The sequence below is a fragment of the Pan troglodytes genome, chromosome 11, assembly GCF_028858775.2.
Source record: "Pan troglodytes isolate AG18354 chromosome 11, NHGRI_mPanTro3-v2.0_pri, whole genome shotgun sequence".
In the NCBI taxonomy this organism is placed as follows: Eukaryota; Metazoa; Chordata; class Mammalia; order Primates; family Hominidae; genus Pan; species Pan troglodytes.
Window position 1 is genome coordinate 101616722 of NC_072409.2, and position 14962 is coordinate 101631683.

Here is a 14962-nt window from a genome sequence, read left to right on the forward strand (position 1 = left end):
TAATCTCATTTTTCTTTGAGCTGATCTCAAGCCAATGGTCTGGGGATTTTATAGCCAAGGGATAATTTTTGATAATGGGCTATTAAAACACTTGCAGCTCCTACCCTGTCTTTCAAATTAGCGTGTGCACAGATTGCCTTTCTGGGGAAAAAGTCTTTCCCTTGGCAATAAGCAACTGATTATGTGCCACAAGCAGTATAAAAGCTTCCAGGAATGTTTATACTAAAAACACAGGTAAATAAGAAATGATAAATAATAATAGTAACTGTACAGTGTGAACAGGAACTCTGCCTAGGATTATTATTATTATTTTTTACCCTTTGGAGACAAAGTTTTGTTTTCCCTTATTCAGACAGATTTAGTGTGTTCTGACAACAGGGTCATCCAACAGTTTCCTTAACGATGGAAGTACAGTGGCTTGAGACAGCTGTGTAAGGTCATATAACTTTCATTGTTGTTTATAGTGTGCTTGTTAATAGGTTAAAATGAATAACTTGCTGGATGGAGGTCAGGTAGCACCTGTATAAATAATGAATTTGCCCTTCCAAAATATATAATGTAAAATTAATCAATATATATAGCTTGCCATTTTGTTTTTATTCAGTTCAACTTTCTTGCTGCTCTGTAGTTTTCAGAGGAGTAAAGTAAAAATTATGAGTTCTGAGAAAGCAAATTTGCTTGCCGTAACTCCATTTGAGTGTGACTGCGATTTTGTTAGCATAAGATTGAAGCTAATCTCCTAAAGAGTATATCTGATTCTGTGTCTTAACCATTTTTCACAAAAAAAAATCGGGACATATAGGTATATGTAGAGTAACATGAAGCCACCAGTTGTAGAACTGATGTGATGTGAATTGTACTGAGGGTTGGCATGAATGCTTTTCTTTTTCACGTGTAACATTAGGTTCAGACATATCATATGTGTGCAGTGCATTGCTGTAATGTGTGCAGATGGTAAGAACACATATGTCTCAATACCATGCTTTATCGCTCAATAGCCTGACAGATGTATATGGGTGAATTCATTCATTGCCCTCTCTGTTGATTAGTAGCACTTTGAAAATGATGTTGTAATTTGGCAAACTAAATCCTGGTGGGGGAGCAGTACTGAAAGTATTGAAGAAATGACACGATTATAGTTTGATCCTTGTACTTAGAAGCTTCATCAAATATAAGGTTTTAGGTATTCTGTAATGTTAAAAAAAGAAAGGAAAAAGAGCTAGTTTTACATATGATGCAGAATTTGAAAAATTTGTCTTTTTATTGGCAAATGCTGATTTAAAAGTCCCTGAATCATTTCAGAATCTGTAGAGAATGAGATGTGGTATTATATGTGATGTCACATTAAAAAGTAGAAGTTCAGTCTGTGGACAAAGTCTATTAAAATGTTTTTAATATAGTAGAGGACCTCGTAACATGAGCCACTGTTAGTAAAAAAAAAAAAGTTTAAAATGTATATTTACTCATATGTACTAGAACATAAATAATTTTCCTGAAACAAGGACTACATGAAACAATTGCTAATAAGGCACAGTTAGCGGTAAGTGGAGATTGATACTATCTGTAATTTAATAAATGGTCGTACTGTACCTAGGTCTTCAACTGTTTACAGTTGAAACCCAAAGCCGTCACCATCAATACCTCTTTAGTACTTCTAATTTTGTGTATGTCTAATTCAGTGAACATTTGTTTTGTGCTTACTACATGTCTAGGAGCATGCTAAAGGTTAGAGAAATACGAAGACCAATGAAGTAATCCCTGTTCTCAAGGAGTTTCTAATCTAATCTAGCAGTGGAAACAGAAACATAAAACTAAGCACCTAATTCATATGAAACAGATAGTAGACAATGCCACATAGATACATAAAAAGAGCTATTGGAGTACAGAGGAGGCAATTCAGAATTCACAAGAATCCAAAGAAGGTTCTCATGACTCAAGAAATGAGCTTGAAAGATGAGCACCGTTTTGTTAGACGAGGATGTGAGGCATGGGGGTCCTGGAGGCAGGAAACAGCACAAGAAAAGGTAAGTCATTGGGGATGGGGACAGCATGTTGGTAGTTGGGGGTCATGAACCATCAGGGGAGGGTGACTAGACTTTAGCCTGTGTAGGCGAAGTGGAGGAGAGTCGTAAGAGACTAGGCTGAAAGAGTAGGGTTGCTGAGGGCTTCAAATGCCACATTAGAGAGTTTCCAGAGGGTAGGTCATCAAGCTTTCAAGCTGTTATATTTAGGTGGTCCTTTAGAAGACAATTCTGACAGCAAAGTGGAGGATGGAATGAAGGAAGAAAATGGAGTGAAGGGAGGAGGTCGTTTTAAGCCAGGCTTTTAAATTTTCATGTAAAATATTATCTTTGTCTTCTCCATATTTTTTGGGTACAGTATATATATATATATATATTTTGAGATGGAATCTTGCTATGTCGGCCAGGCGTGATCTTGGCTCACTGCAACCTCCACCTCCCAGGTTCAAGTGAGTCTCATGTCTCAGCCTCCTGAGTATCAGCTGGGATTACAGGCACCTGCCATCATGCCGGGCAAATTCTTGTATTTTTGTAGAGATGGGGTTTCACCATGTTGGCCAGGCTGGTCTTGAACTCCTGACCTCAGGTGATCTTCCCACCTTGGCCTCCCAAAGTGCTGGGATTACAGGCGTGAGCCACTGCGCCCAGCCCTAAATATTTAGAACCTAAAACAGGCTACGTATTTATTCATTTGAAAGATTGTAAAGTTTTAAATGAGCACCTGTCATACCACCGATGTTCCTAATGGCTTTCGATACAGTAGTGTACAAGACAGACATGGTCTCTGCCCTCAGGGGGCTCACTGTCTATTCACAGGGAACAACAAATCAATTCAACAAATTTATAAGCAAGTCATTTCAGATTGTGTTAAATGCTATGAGAAAACTAATAGGGTCATAGATAATACATAGATTAAAGTGAAACTGGGGTATGGGGGTCTTTGTTGGCTAAGGTCTTTTGGGAAAGTCTTTCTGAGGAAATGAAATAGGAAAAGATGAGAATTAACCCGGTTTCCTAGTACTTTCAGTACTTATTTGTGACATCAGTTATGAATATAACTTTGGTTAAAAGTCCCTTTGAGGCATTTGCATTTATTGAGATAACCTCAGAGACAGGTTAACCTTTCATAATTATCAGAAAGCTATCTATAAGAAGCATTTTGCTGTATTCCTCTACAGACTACTTTTGTGGAATCATGATTTAACCTTAGGTTGGCTTCACCGTGAATTAAATATTTAAAAATATTTTATATGTAAAAGATCCATATGCAGATCTTTGCTTTTGTATAAAACTACCTTTTTCCTATTATGTGTTCAGTGTCCCTTATTCAACTCCCCTGCAATATATTTCTCTGAAGAATCCCTTCCAGGAAACAAATTTTCTTTTTCTGATAAGTTGGCATGCCTCTTTTCATCTTATGATGAGAACTGTGTATGCAATCTAGTTTTCTTCTTTTCCCTGTATGCTAGAAAGCTCACAGCCCAAAATTTGTTTTCATTTGTCTGTTTTCCCCAATTCTGATTCTGTGAATTTTCTACTGCCTGTCTGCCTTCATCTCTTGGATTTTGCATTTTGTTTTATATTAGTGGATTATTGAAACTTTTGATTAATTAAAGTTTTAAGTCATTATTTGTAATAATAAATCAATAAAAATCATTCTTCAGATTTGGTGCTTAGGATCTGACCGAGAACAGAAACAACAGGAATGGATAGATTCTGGAGATATTGAGGAAAAAGAACTTGGTGATGATAGATGTAGAGGGTAAGGGAGAGGGAGGAGGGGAAGATGACTGCATCACTGAATCAATGCTGAGATGGTCCACAAAAATGGGGCATATAAGAGGAAGAGGAGATCCGAGGGAAGCATGAAGACTTGGGTTTTATTTTATTTTATTGTTTTTTTTTTGAGACAAGGTCTTGCTCTATTGTCTAGGCTGGAGTACAGAGACACGACCGTGGCTCCTTGCAGCCTCCACCTCCCTGGCTCGTGAAATCCTCCTGCCTCAGCCTCCTGAGTAGCTGGAATCACAGGCATGGGACACAATACCTGCTATTTAAAATTTTTTTTTTTTTTGTAGAAATGGGGGTCTCACTATGTTGCACAGGCTGGTCTTGAGCTCCTGGACTCAAGCGACCCTCTTGCCTCAGCCTCTGAAAGTGCTGGGATTACAGGTGTGAGTCACCACAATTGGCTAAGACTTGGATTTTAAATAAGCCATTGATCACATGCCCTGCTGCAATAGCTAGTAGTCAATTAAAAAGAGTGTTTGAGCATAAGGGAATGGTTATAATTAGGAATGCAGATTTGGGTGTTATTGAAGACTTAGAAGCCAGTGGAGCTGTCAAGGAAGGGATTGCTTCTTGAGGGAATCTGAGGGCTACAGATGGACCCTTGAGAGAGGTCTACAGTGAGTGAGTATGGGAGAGGAACCCACATCTTTCAGCCCTCAGGACCTTTTTACTGTCATCACACCAAACATCCTCTCCCTTTCTCTGACCATCCCATCCTTCAGCTAATTAGTTCTGATTCATTCTTCAGGGCCCATCTGAGACATTTGGTATTGCAGTAAGTTGATCTCCCCTTGTTGAAGCTGGCTGTTCCCCCATGGAGTCTTATAGTACTTTCTACTTCCCTAACATAAGACTGATCACAGAATGCTAGACTTGCTTATTGCTAAATGAACTCTTTCTCTGCACTACACTGCAAACTCATTGAAAAATGTATCTCTAGCATGTAGCTCAATGCTTGATGCATAGGTGATGCTCAATACATGTTTGTTAAGTGAATAACTGAATTCATCCTAGAAGGGAGAGGAATGCTGTCTCAGAGAGAGGGATATGGTGGTCAGCATATTGGTGTTCGTGGTAGTCAACTTGGGCTGCCATAACAAAATACTATAGACTGTGTTGCTTAAACAACAGAAATTTATTTCCTCACTGGAGGCTGGGAAGGCCAAGATCAAGGCACTGGCAAGGTAGATTTTATTCTGAGGCTTCTTCTCTTGGCTTATAGATGGCAGCCTTCTCATTGTGTTCTCACATGGCAGAGACGGAGCAAGCAAGCTCTCCGGTGTCTCTTCTGATAAGGACACTAGTTCTGTCATATTAGGGCCCCACCCTTATGATGTCACTTAATCTTAATTACCTCCGTAAAGGCTTTATCTCCAGATATGAAGGCCCTGTTCTGCCTACATTGGGGTTGGGCTTCAACATGTGAATTTTGCGGGGACATAAACATTCAGTCTGTAACACCTCCCTCGTAGCTGAATACTGTTCATCATTTATAGAGAGATAGATAGTTCTAGTTGCAAATAGGATATAATATCCAATCTATAGTGGTAGATACAACCTTTTCTCCAAATCCTGATCCAAAGAACATTGCTGAGACCTAGATATACCTTTCCCAGATCAATAAATTCGGGTCCAGTAGGTCTTTGGGTTTGTTCTCATGACTGATCTTGCAGAGTGTCTCATGTTGTCCCCTGAATCTCTTTCTACTCACTTAACACTGTTGATAATAACTGAATGTGCATAGGCTGCAGCTTGAAAAGAAATTTCATGAGTAGACGGGTGTCAGGCACAGGAACATGTTAAGAGGGAAGTCACGGAACCTAACTTATCCTAAAGTTAGATTAGATTATTATCCGCTTGGGTTGCTATCAGTGTGGCTTTGCCTTAGGTTGGGGGATAGCCCAGATTTCCTTTCAAGTTCCTTATTGGCTTTAACGTTCTCTGATTGGAACTTAAAAATGATATTTTCCAGACTGTTTGAAATCCTTTTCTTCTCTACATTCTAGAAATAGAGTCTGTTGAAAATAAGAACAGATCCAGGAAAGAAGTATGTACTTAATATTGTAGGGGACATATAGCAGATCGGACCCTTTGAATGGTTAATGCAAATTTTTGTCTTACTGTAATCTGGGTAATCCTCAGATAGATAAAAATTCATCATTGAGTGTTTTTACTTTCCTAAAGAAACCACAGTAATATGTCTTTTTCTCACCTAAATGCTCTTAAATGCACAGAAAGTAGGGGTTCCTTTGGTTTCTATTTTTATAATAGTATCTTCCTTTAGTCAGTTTCTTTATTCCTAGTACATTATTTATTGGGCACGTACTTTTGAATTAAAAAACAAATGACCTAAATATAGAAATAACCTTCCATGGGGAAAAGAATGGTTGTTGACTGGGCAGGTGAAGTAAGGCCAGGAGTGGATATTGAACCACCTCTCTTAGTAACAGAGAGGAGGGAAAAATAAAATTGGACTTTTGAAATACATATCTAGTCTTAGTAGGGATATCTATTTGCTTTTTTTTTTTTGGTCAATTTTAAATAGTCGTTTCTATATTTCTGTAATATTCACTAGGAAATTTGTTTCCCTGAGGCCGGAAGTCTGGGCTAGAGGCAAAACCTTTGAAGTTTGTCTCCTTTCTCCCTTTGTACATTAAAATAAGTCAAAACAAAACTCTAATCCTTTTATTATATTTGACAACCATGGGCAGTTGTTCTGCCCTGTCAGTGAAATCACTCTTTCTCACTTAAACTGGGAACTTTTTCAGGGTTGCTTTTTTGCCTCCAGCAAGTTTTAGGAGAGACATGGACATAACACAGGAGCAGTAATAGTTTGTACGAGGAGGATGAGTAACTGCCAGATGCAGAGGACAAACCCTGATATTTGGGTTTCACGGATTACAGCATATACTTTCACTTTTATTGAATGGGCCACTTTATTTGTCTGCAGCTCAGTTTTCGTTTTGCTATCCCTCAACTCCAATTCTGAATTTGATAATGTAGGCTCATAACTGTTCTTCATCACAGATGCACACACAAATTATTTGGGTGATTTTGAGTAGTAAAGGTGAAGAATCTAGATGGCAAACCTGTGTAGAGCCACTCAGATCCTTCTGAGGTCGCAGTGCTGAATTCCATATGTATACAGGGTTTGAGCCAGGCTTTTGGGAAAGCTGCACCTGAACTCTCTCCACCTCGCATCTTTTTAAAATAAGTTTATGTTTTAATATTTTAAACACAGTCTTTTTCCATAGGTAGATACGGGTATGGAAACAGACTTTTAAAAACAAGAGTACGTACTTGGTTTTGTTAATGAAGGGGAATGTTGAAAGTGGAACTTCTGGAAGAGTTTTTCTTCATAGGGAAGAACTGAAGGAAACTATTTCTTCATGAACATCCTTGAGTTCGTAGCTTTTATGAAAAAAAAAATCCCCTCATGCTATTCAAATGCCATTGAAACATCCACCTTTAAATAATGCAGTAAGGGGGAAAAAAACCTTGTTTAACAGTAGTTTGTTTTAGAGACTGTACAAATAACAAAATCATGTTATAGGTTAAGACAAAAAGCCATAACAACCCACCCTATCAGCCCTTTTCTTCTAGGGGGAAGTGAGCCAGATGTTTAAACAATATGGCAGGATATGTGCATGCCGCAGTACTTGGAGACCTTGGGAAAGAAATCATGTCTGCACCCCTAGTGTTTCACAGTTTTAGACCCCTGACCTAGAAACAGTTTAAACAGATGTTTAGTTCAAGGGATTTATGTCGACATTGAATTTTTTTTTCCTTTGGAAATGGCTGCCTCTAAAATGGGAGCCTTTTACTAGAAAAAGGACCAGAGAAACAACTACATCTCAAAACTTTCCAGTTTCATGTTGAAACTGGTCTGGTGCAGCAGGAACAACAACAACAAAAAACAAACAAACAAACAAACAAAAAACAAACAGCTGCCTTACCAGTGACTCTTGATGTGTATGAACATCTTTTCTTTCTCCACTCTCGGTTCTGTCTTTAGTAAGTTAGGATTTTCAACAGTAACAGAGTTTACGAAAGGAGAAAGCATCTCAGAAAACCCTAGCCGTTACAAGCCAGCATAAATTGTGGCTCCTTTTCCTTGTCTCAATTCTAACCCTTTTTTCTAGCCTTCAGCCCACCACAATCCCATTGCGCTCCTTCTTCCAGAAATGATTCTTCTCACTTTAATCCTGGTGTGGGGAGTTCATTCCATAATTTGGATCAGTCAAAAATGATACATTACATCATAGCTGCCTTTATGAACGTGTTTATTTCATATCTGAAATGTTTTCGTGTGCATTCGCTCTGCTTTGACTTGCAGAAGGAGAAAGAAAGTAGTTTTACTGGAGGCAAAACAGCCACCTGTGAAAACTAATTGCGTAGGTAGAGGTTTGATGGTATCTCTGGGAGGGATCCAGCAGGAAGAAAGTAAATGTTCTTAATCTACAAGGAAATCACCTGTATGCCAAACTGACCCTCACAATCAAAGCCAGGTTTGAAATATCCCATCAAATAGGTGGCCTGTGTTTAGGAGCCTGGAGTGAGAAGGGCAGCAAGAGGGAGGAGTCATGGTGAGGGCCGGTGCAGTGCATCTTAGTGCCCTGTGTAGATAAGTGAAAAGTGACATGATAGTGTCAGGGCTCAGAAACCGATACACCAAAATGTGGCACTTTGACATGCTGAGCTGAAGAAGCAGCCTTAGGTCTCTCTGACACTGTACCCCCTCCACCTCCTGCCTTGCAATCCTCTGTCTCTCCCAAAGCAAAGGAGGAAGTTGTTCCCTATCTGCCTCAAGTTCGGATGCACCAAAGAATAAAACAATTATCTCTGGTTCCTTCCCCGAATTTCCATTAACTGAACTCATAGCATGTAAAGAAACACTGAAGCCTGTCAACACATCTGGACAGACATTTGTCACAAACCATTGTCTGCTGTGTGGGCCCAACAGACTTTGTCCCAGACCACTTTAAGTTCATTAAGTTCCCCTAAAAATCATTTACTGTCCCCTTAAAACCATCCAGACTTCCCCATCTCCCATTCCTCTAAGAAGGAGTGTATATAAGCATCTGTACCCCATTGGGATATGGGGCAGTCATCCCTGGATTCTCCCCCTTGCACACTAATAAATTTATATGCCATTTCTCCTCTTAATCTGCCTTTTGTGAGTTAATTTTCAACAAACTTTTAGAGAGCAAAGGGGATGTTTTCCCTTGGCCCCTACAATGGACTCAACTACACTGCCTTATTACGGGCTGAAATGTGATATGAATGGTATATATTATCTTCAAACAAAAGGTTTGAGATGTGACTGCTTTTGAGTTTCTTCTTTCTTCCTTTTCATCAAGTTTGCCTTTTCAGTCTTTTTTTTTTGAGACGGAGTCCTGCTCTATTGCCCAGGCTGGAGTGCAATGGTATGATCTCGGCTCACTGCAACCTCCATCTCCCAGATTCAAGTGATTCTCCTGCCTCAGCCACCTGAGTAGCTGGGATTACAGGTGCCTGCCACCACACCCAGCTAATTTTTGGATTTTTAGTAGAGACGGGGTTTCACCGTGGTGGCCAGGCTGGTCTCAAATTCCTGACATCAGATGATCTGCCTGCCTCGGCCTCCCAAAGAGCTGGGATTATAGGCGTGAGCCACTGTGCCCGGCCCCTTTTCAGTCTTAAATGCTGTTGTCTTGACTTTTTTCCTCCTCCTTTCCTGGATTCCACCAATTTAGTATACCTACATGTTTCTTGCTATTAAAAAGCTAAGACATATTGTGATGGAGAGGCAAGAACCAATGATGTGGCTTCCTTTTGCCACCATCTGTGTAGCTCGCTGAACTGAGTGCCTTCAAATTCAGAAAAAGCAGGTCCTTTGGGCCAATCCATGCCCCATATAGGCCAATAAGCATGCTGCCTTGCCTGAACCCAGTATAGAAGACAGATCTGTGATTGGTTGTCAGGATGGTAGGATCTGAGCTATCCTGCAAGATTCTACATTTTGTTTGTCACTCTAGGTAGACAATGGCCAGTTCAGATATGCTCTACTGGCACACCTCCATGTTGCCTTAGCTGTGCATATATCTGCATGCAGGTAACTTTCCTAAATGGCTGTCTTCCATGGGAAATCAAAACCGTAGAGGAGGGAAAAATTCCTGTTATTTGAAGCACCATGAGATTTAGGGAAAAGTTAGACAATCCTTCCTGGAGTCCGACAAAAGTAAATCTTTAGGAAGTGACAAACGAGTTTCACATAAGCTACATAAACTAAGTAAGAACATGAATTAAAAGGATATTTACATGACTGAAAAGCAATTTTGTTCGGAAGACTTTGGTCACATTTCATAGTGTCCTTGGTGAGTCATAGTGAGTGCTTGGATTGGGCCTCTGCATTTATACATATTCAGCCTCTGCATTACAGATATTGAGCCATCCTGGGGTGGACCAGGAGACCAGAGGCTCTCTCAGAACTCCAGTGAGCTTCAGTTTTCACTGACAGGAAAGAAACTAGATCCATTCTCTGAAGTCAGTGCGCCTCACTTTTCTCAGTGCACTTGGACTCTTCTCTACCTGTTCTCACCCCAGTGTCTTGTAGGTTCTTTCAGGACCCAGCAGTTCTACTTGGCACCTGTTAATAAAAGTGCTTCCTCCAGACCCTCACAGAAGGCAAACTTGTACCACCACGAATCCATCTTCAGGTTGTATTGGAGGCCTACTTCTCAAATTAAGCCCCAGTCAACTAAAATATCTGTTTTTCACCAATAGTTTTGTTTTGTTTCGTTTCGTTTTGTTTTTGAAATGGAGTCTCACTCTGTTGCCCAGGCTGGAGTGCAGTGGTGCTATCTCAGCTGACTGCAACCTCTGCCTCCCAGGTTCAAGCGATTCTCGTGCCTCAGCCTCCTGAGTGGCTGGGATTACAAGTGCCCACCACCACGCCCGACTAATTTTTTTTGTATTTTTAGTAGAGACAGGATTTCACCATGTTTCCCACGCTGGTCTCAAACTCCTGACCTCAAGTGATCCGCCTGCCTTTGCCTCCCAAAGTGCTGGGATTACAGGCGTGAGCCACTGCGCCCGGCCACCAATACCTTTTAAACAGAAGATCCTACCAACATCAATGTGTGGCAGTACCCCTGGAGCTGTCTTTCCAGAGTCTAAGCCCCATGGGCCCATGCTTATGTGAGAAACTTCTCCCTCTTCATACCCAAGACTCAGCCATAGGATCTTTTGCTCAAGTAGAATCCACAGTCAAGTCCGGTTTATTTCTATGATGCTTAGGAACTTAGACCATTTTGATATGTAGCAGGTCTTTGACATTTATGAAAGATTTGTCCAGAGATAATGATGAGTTTCTAAATTTACAGGTAGCTCTTTGGAGTATAATTTCTTTCCTAGACATCTGTATTCTTCCAAGAACCATCACTTCCTTAGGCCTTTTCACTTTCTCTTCACTTTCATCACCATCACAAGCAATTGACTTCTGTTTTCAGTGCTCTTTTATTTTTAAAACAAAGAAATGTTATCACTTCATGAGCTTTGTATGTAACAGTGAATGAGATGTGAATGTTGAATAGTTGGCAGGGTTCACTCAATACCTAAGAGATTCTCATGAGCCTTATGTGCTTATGATTCAGATTTGTCCTAAGGCAAAACCACAAATTTGATTATACCACTCCCCCACTCCCCATAGAACTATTATTAATATTTCGTGGACCTTAGAACATGGTTTGAGGAGCACTGGTATGGGATATGAGCCTCCAAATGAAGCCAGATCCTAGAAAGAAGGCATAGTAACCAGAGCCCTGGACTGTGTGTTTGTTAGTCCTGGGGCTCAGTTTCAAGTTGAGCAAGTGTGTGGTGTGCATGTATACATGTGTGTTTATGTATTTTGTTTTTATAATGTTTCTATGCAACATGCTTTAAAAAGGAATGACATCCTTACTAACTTGATTTATGAAGATAGGATGTAAAACTTTTAAAAGCAAGTATTTTGGAAATGGGGTATAATGGAAAAGTAAACAGTTGAAATAATGGGATTATTTCTCAGAGTAGTTGCATAGCTCATACCGAACCTTCAGCAAAATCTTATTTGGAATGGCTTCTACTGTAAAACACCTAGGAGCAAACTTAAAAATACTATATGTTGGCAGCAGCAGAAAGAATTCACAGGGACTGTAGTAGTGCAAGATCATCTGTCTTTGTTCAAAAAAGTTTATAAGATAGTTCTATTCCACTGTCTTGCCCCATGGCAGAAGAAGTTCTGGCTGGGAGAGCAGGCCTGGAAAGGCAGCACAGGGCCACATACTCCAGATGTGTAGAAATGTTTTCAGATACTTAGACAACATGCTGTTCTCACCCACCAGCAAAAATTCTTTGACTGGAAGGGCTGAATTATTCAGCATAATCCTGAAAGCATTGTTCCCTTACTAATAAGTATCCAAGGTTAAACAGCCTATTGGTTAAATTGCATGTTGGAATAAATTGCCCTGTTAGATCAGAGCAGTTATAAAACTCTGGTAGATCTGAATGAATGTTCTCAGTGGTGATAAGCAGTACCTTTGCTTCTATTAAATTCATGTTCTAATATGAGTCATCAAAAGGTTCTTTTATGCTAACTATGTTCATAAAAGAACACTCAATGTTTGACCACCACAACAGCTACAGCCACTAAAAACATAAATATGGGGGAAGTCCACACTGCTCAGACAGTTTAGTAAATTGTATTACTTAAACAAAATCTATTTATAGGAGATACTGAGATACTGATATAATGCTTTAAGAAAACCTTGTCCGTTAAAAAAAATCTCATTTTTTCTTTAGCATGATAACAAATAATTCTGCCTACTTATATTAATAAATTCAATGACAAGGAAACCATAGCTGGCGCATTATTGGCCTTAGTCTTGGAAATATGTTTCTTTCTTTCGGTTTTTTTTTTTTTTTTTTTTTGAGATGGAGTCTCGCTCTGTCTCTCAGGCTAAAGTGCTGTGAAGCGATCTTGGCACACCGTAACCTCTGTCCCCTGGGTTCAAGCGATTCTCCTGCCTCAGCCTCCCAAGTAGCTGGAATTACAGGTGCCCGCAACCATGCCCGGCTAATTTTTTGTATTTTTAGAAGAGACAGGGTTTCGCCATGTTTTCCAGGCTGGTCTCAAACTCCCGACTCAGGTGATCCACCCACCTTGGCCTCCCAAAGTGCTGGCATTACAGGTGTGAGCCACTGCACCTGTCCAGAATTATCTTTCTATTACTGAAAGATTTTTGAGGTTTTCTCTCTTGTTCATTCAGCACTGAGCTAGGCATTGGGAATGCTGGGTTTTGCTGGTCCTGGGGAATTCACAGTCTAATATCCAGCTTGTAGAAGAGTGACTTTCAGTGTTTCACAGTTTTTTTCAGCTGTGCAGTAGCTGTAATAAGGCACAGCTGTCACCTTGTGTGCACCGTGTTCTAGGACTATACTCAGTTTTATATATGTATATCTCATTTAATATTCAGAGTAACCTCGTACTTCCCCTCATTTTATAGGTGAGGAACCTGAGCCTCTGTGTTAACCAACTTAACAAAGGCTAAACAGTTAGTAGGTGTCAAAGTCAGATTTAGAACCAAGACAGTCTGGCTTTAAAGCCTTGGGTGCTAAACCTTTAGGCAGTACTGCCTAATCCATAAAAGTGACAGTGTTTTTGTTACTATGTGGGCCCTTCTTGTGCTCTAGGCCATAGAAAGGCATCTTGGCTCTCACCTCTGCTTAGTTCTGGGGTAGCAGATCATAATCTCATCAGAACTGGGGTAGTGGCGAAGCCAGGTCAAACTAGGCCATGGAAGCTCAGTTCCTGGTTCTATTTCAAAGGCAGGAGTCAGGAAGTTAACAGCCTCAGGATGCTGTGCTGTCTCTTCAGGTTCTGCAGAGGACCTCTGGAACTGGTGCATTGTTGGAGCAGATCACCCTGCTCAGCTCCCTCTCACCCTTCTCACCCAATGGTCTTGTCACTTTGGGTCCAGTTTTATGAGCTCACAGTGATTAGGTAACTGTGATTCTCATGGTTCTGAGACTCTGACTGCCAAACAAGCTAGTGTTTCTGAAATATTTTAATGGTCTGGCATATTCACTTTCCTTTTTGGAAGTTAGTGGATTGGCAGCTAGAATACGAATATTATATTTCACTCCTCTTCCTTTTTTTCTCTGTCTTCCAATTAGTCTTTCTCTGCTTTCTGATTTTTCTTCTATCTCATCCTACTTATATGTTTTCTTCTTTATGGTTAGCAGTGAAATTGGTCTAAAGAGAAAACTTTTGTTTGTAAGGAGGGCTTCTTGTCTAGGTAAAAGTTTTTGGAAAATTATTTATTTTTAAATGCGCAGAATGGGTATATAATTAATAAATTTTTTTCTTAGAACATAGTTCCCCTGTAACCATGTTTTGGTATGGAATGAAAGATGAAACTGAGATTATTAAGGCAAAAATGCAGTAAGACCTCCCTCACCCTGAAATTCAACCTCTCTGGAATTTGATTAGGGTTTTTGTTGGTTTTACATATGAATATTGTTAGAGGGAGAAGCTTCTAGAAAAAGTGGGTCAAAATGAATATTTTTGGTAAAACAGAAGCTGCATAAAATGTCTCATTTTTATACTCATAATAGCCCTGTGGGGCAGGCACCATTGGTAGCTTCCCTTTGCACATGAGGGAGAATTAAGGGACTTCTCGAGATCGCACAGCTAATAGGTGGTGGATTTAAACTAGGTGCCTTGAGTACAGTGTTTTGTATTTCACTAATACTATGCTAGCATGGTGTTTTGCGCTTCAGTAATACTGTGCTAGCATAGTGTGTGGATTCTGGAGCTAACTTGAGCAGGACAGAGTTGAATTCAATGTTTTCCAAAGGCATTCAGGCTATTTGATCATTTCTCTTATATGTGATTCTCACAGTCAGTTGAGTGCTTCACAGAACACACCAAGACTCATCAATGAGCTGGATTGTTAAAAGGTAATTTAAGTGACCTTGTGAGAGTCTAAACACTCCAAGTATTTCATCAATAAAAGTGAATAATAACTTTTATTATCTTTTTTTAAGGATGTTAGGAGGGTTAATCTGTCACTACCTGTAGAGCAATTTATATAAACTGAAGCATGTCCATGTCCATATTATGTTAGAAC

The 14962-nt window shown here is 39.9% G+C and overlaps 1 protein-coding gene and 1 long non-coding RNA gene across 21 annotated transcripts in view; one reads left to right on the plus strand and one right to left on the minus strand.

The window, feature by feature from the left end:
* The window catches only part of LOC134807683 (uncharacterized), a 29348-nt gene extending 15587 nt beyond the window's left edge, over window positions 1-13761 (minus strand). Inside the window, exon 1 of the long non-coding RNA XR_010148762.1 lies at window positions 13551-13761. This is a non-coding gene — a long non-coding RNA (uncharacterized LOC134807683). The remainder of the gene's footprint in view (window positions 1-13550) is intronic.
* NFIB (nuclear factor I B) overlaps window positions 1-14962 on the plus strand; it is a 240025-nt gene that overhangs the window by 51492 nt on the left and 173571 nt on the right. The gene's annotated exons all lie outside the window — the stretch shown is intronic.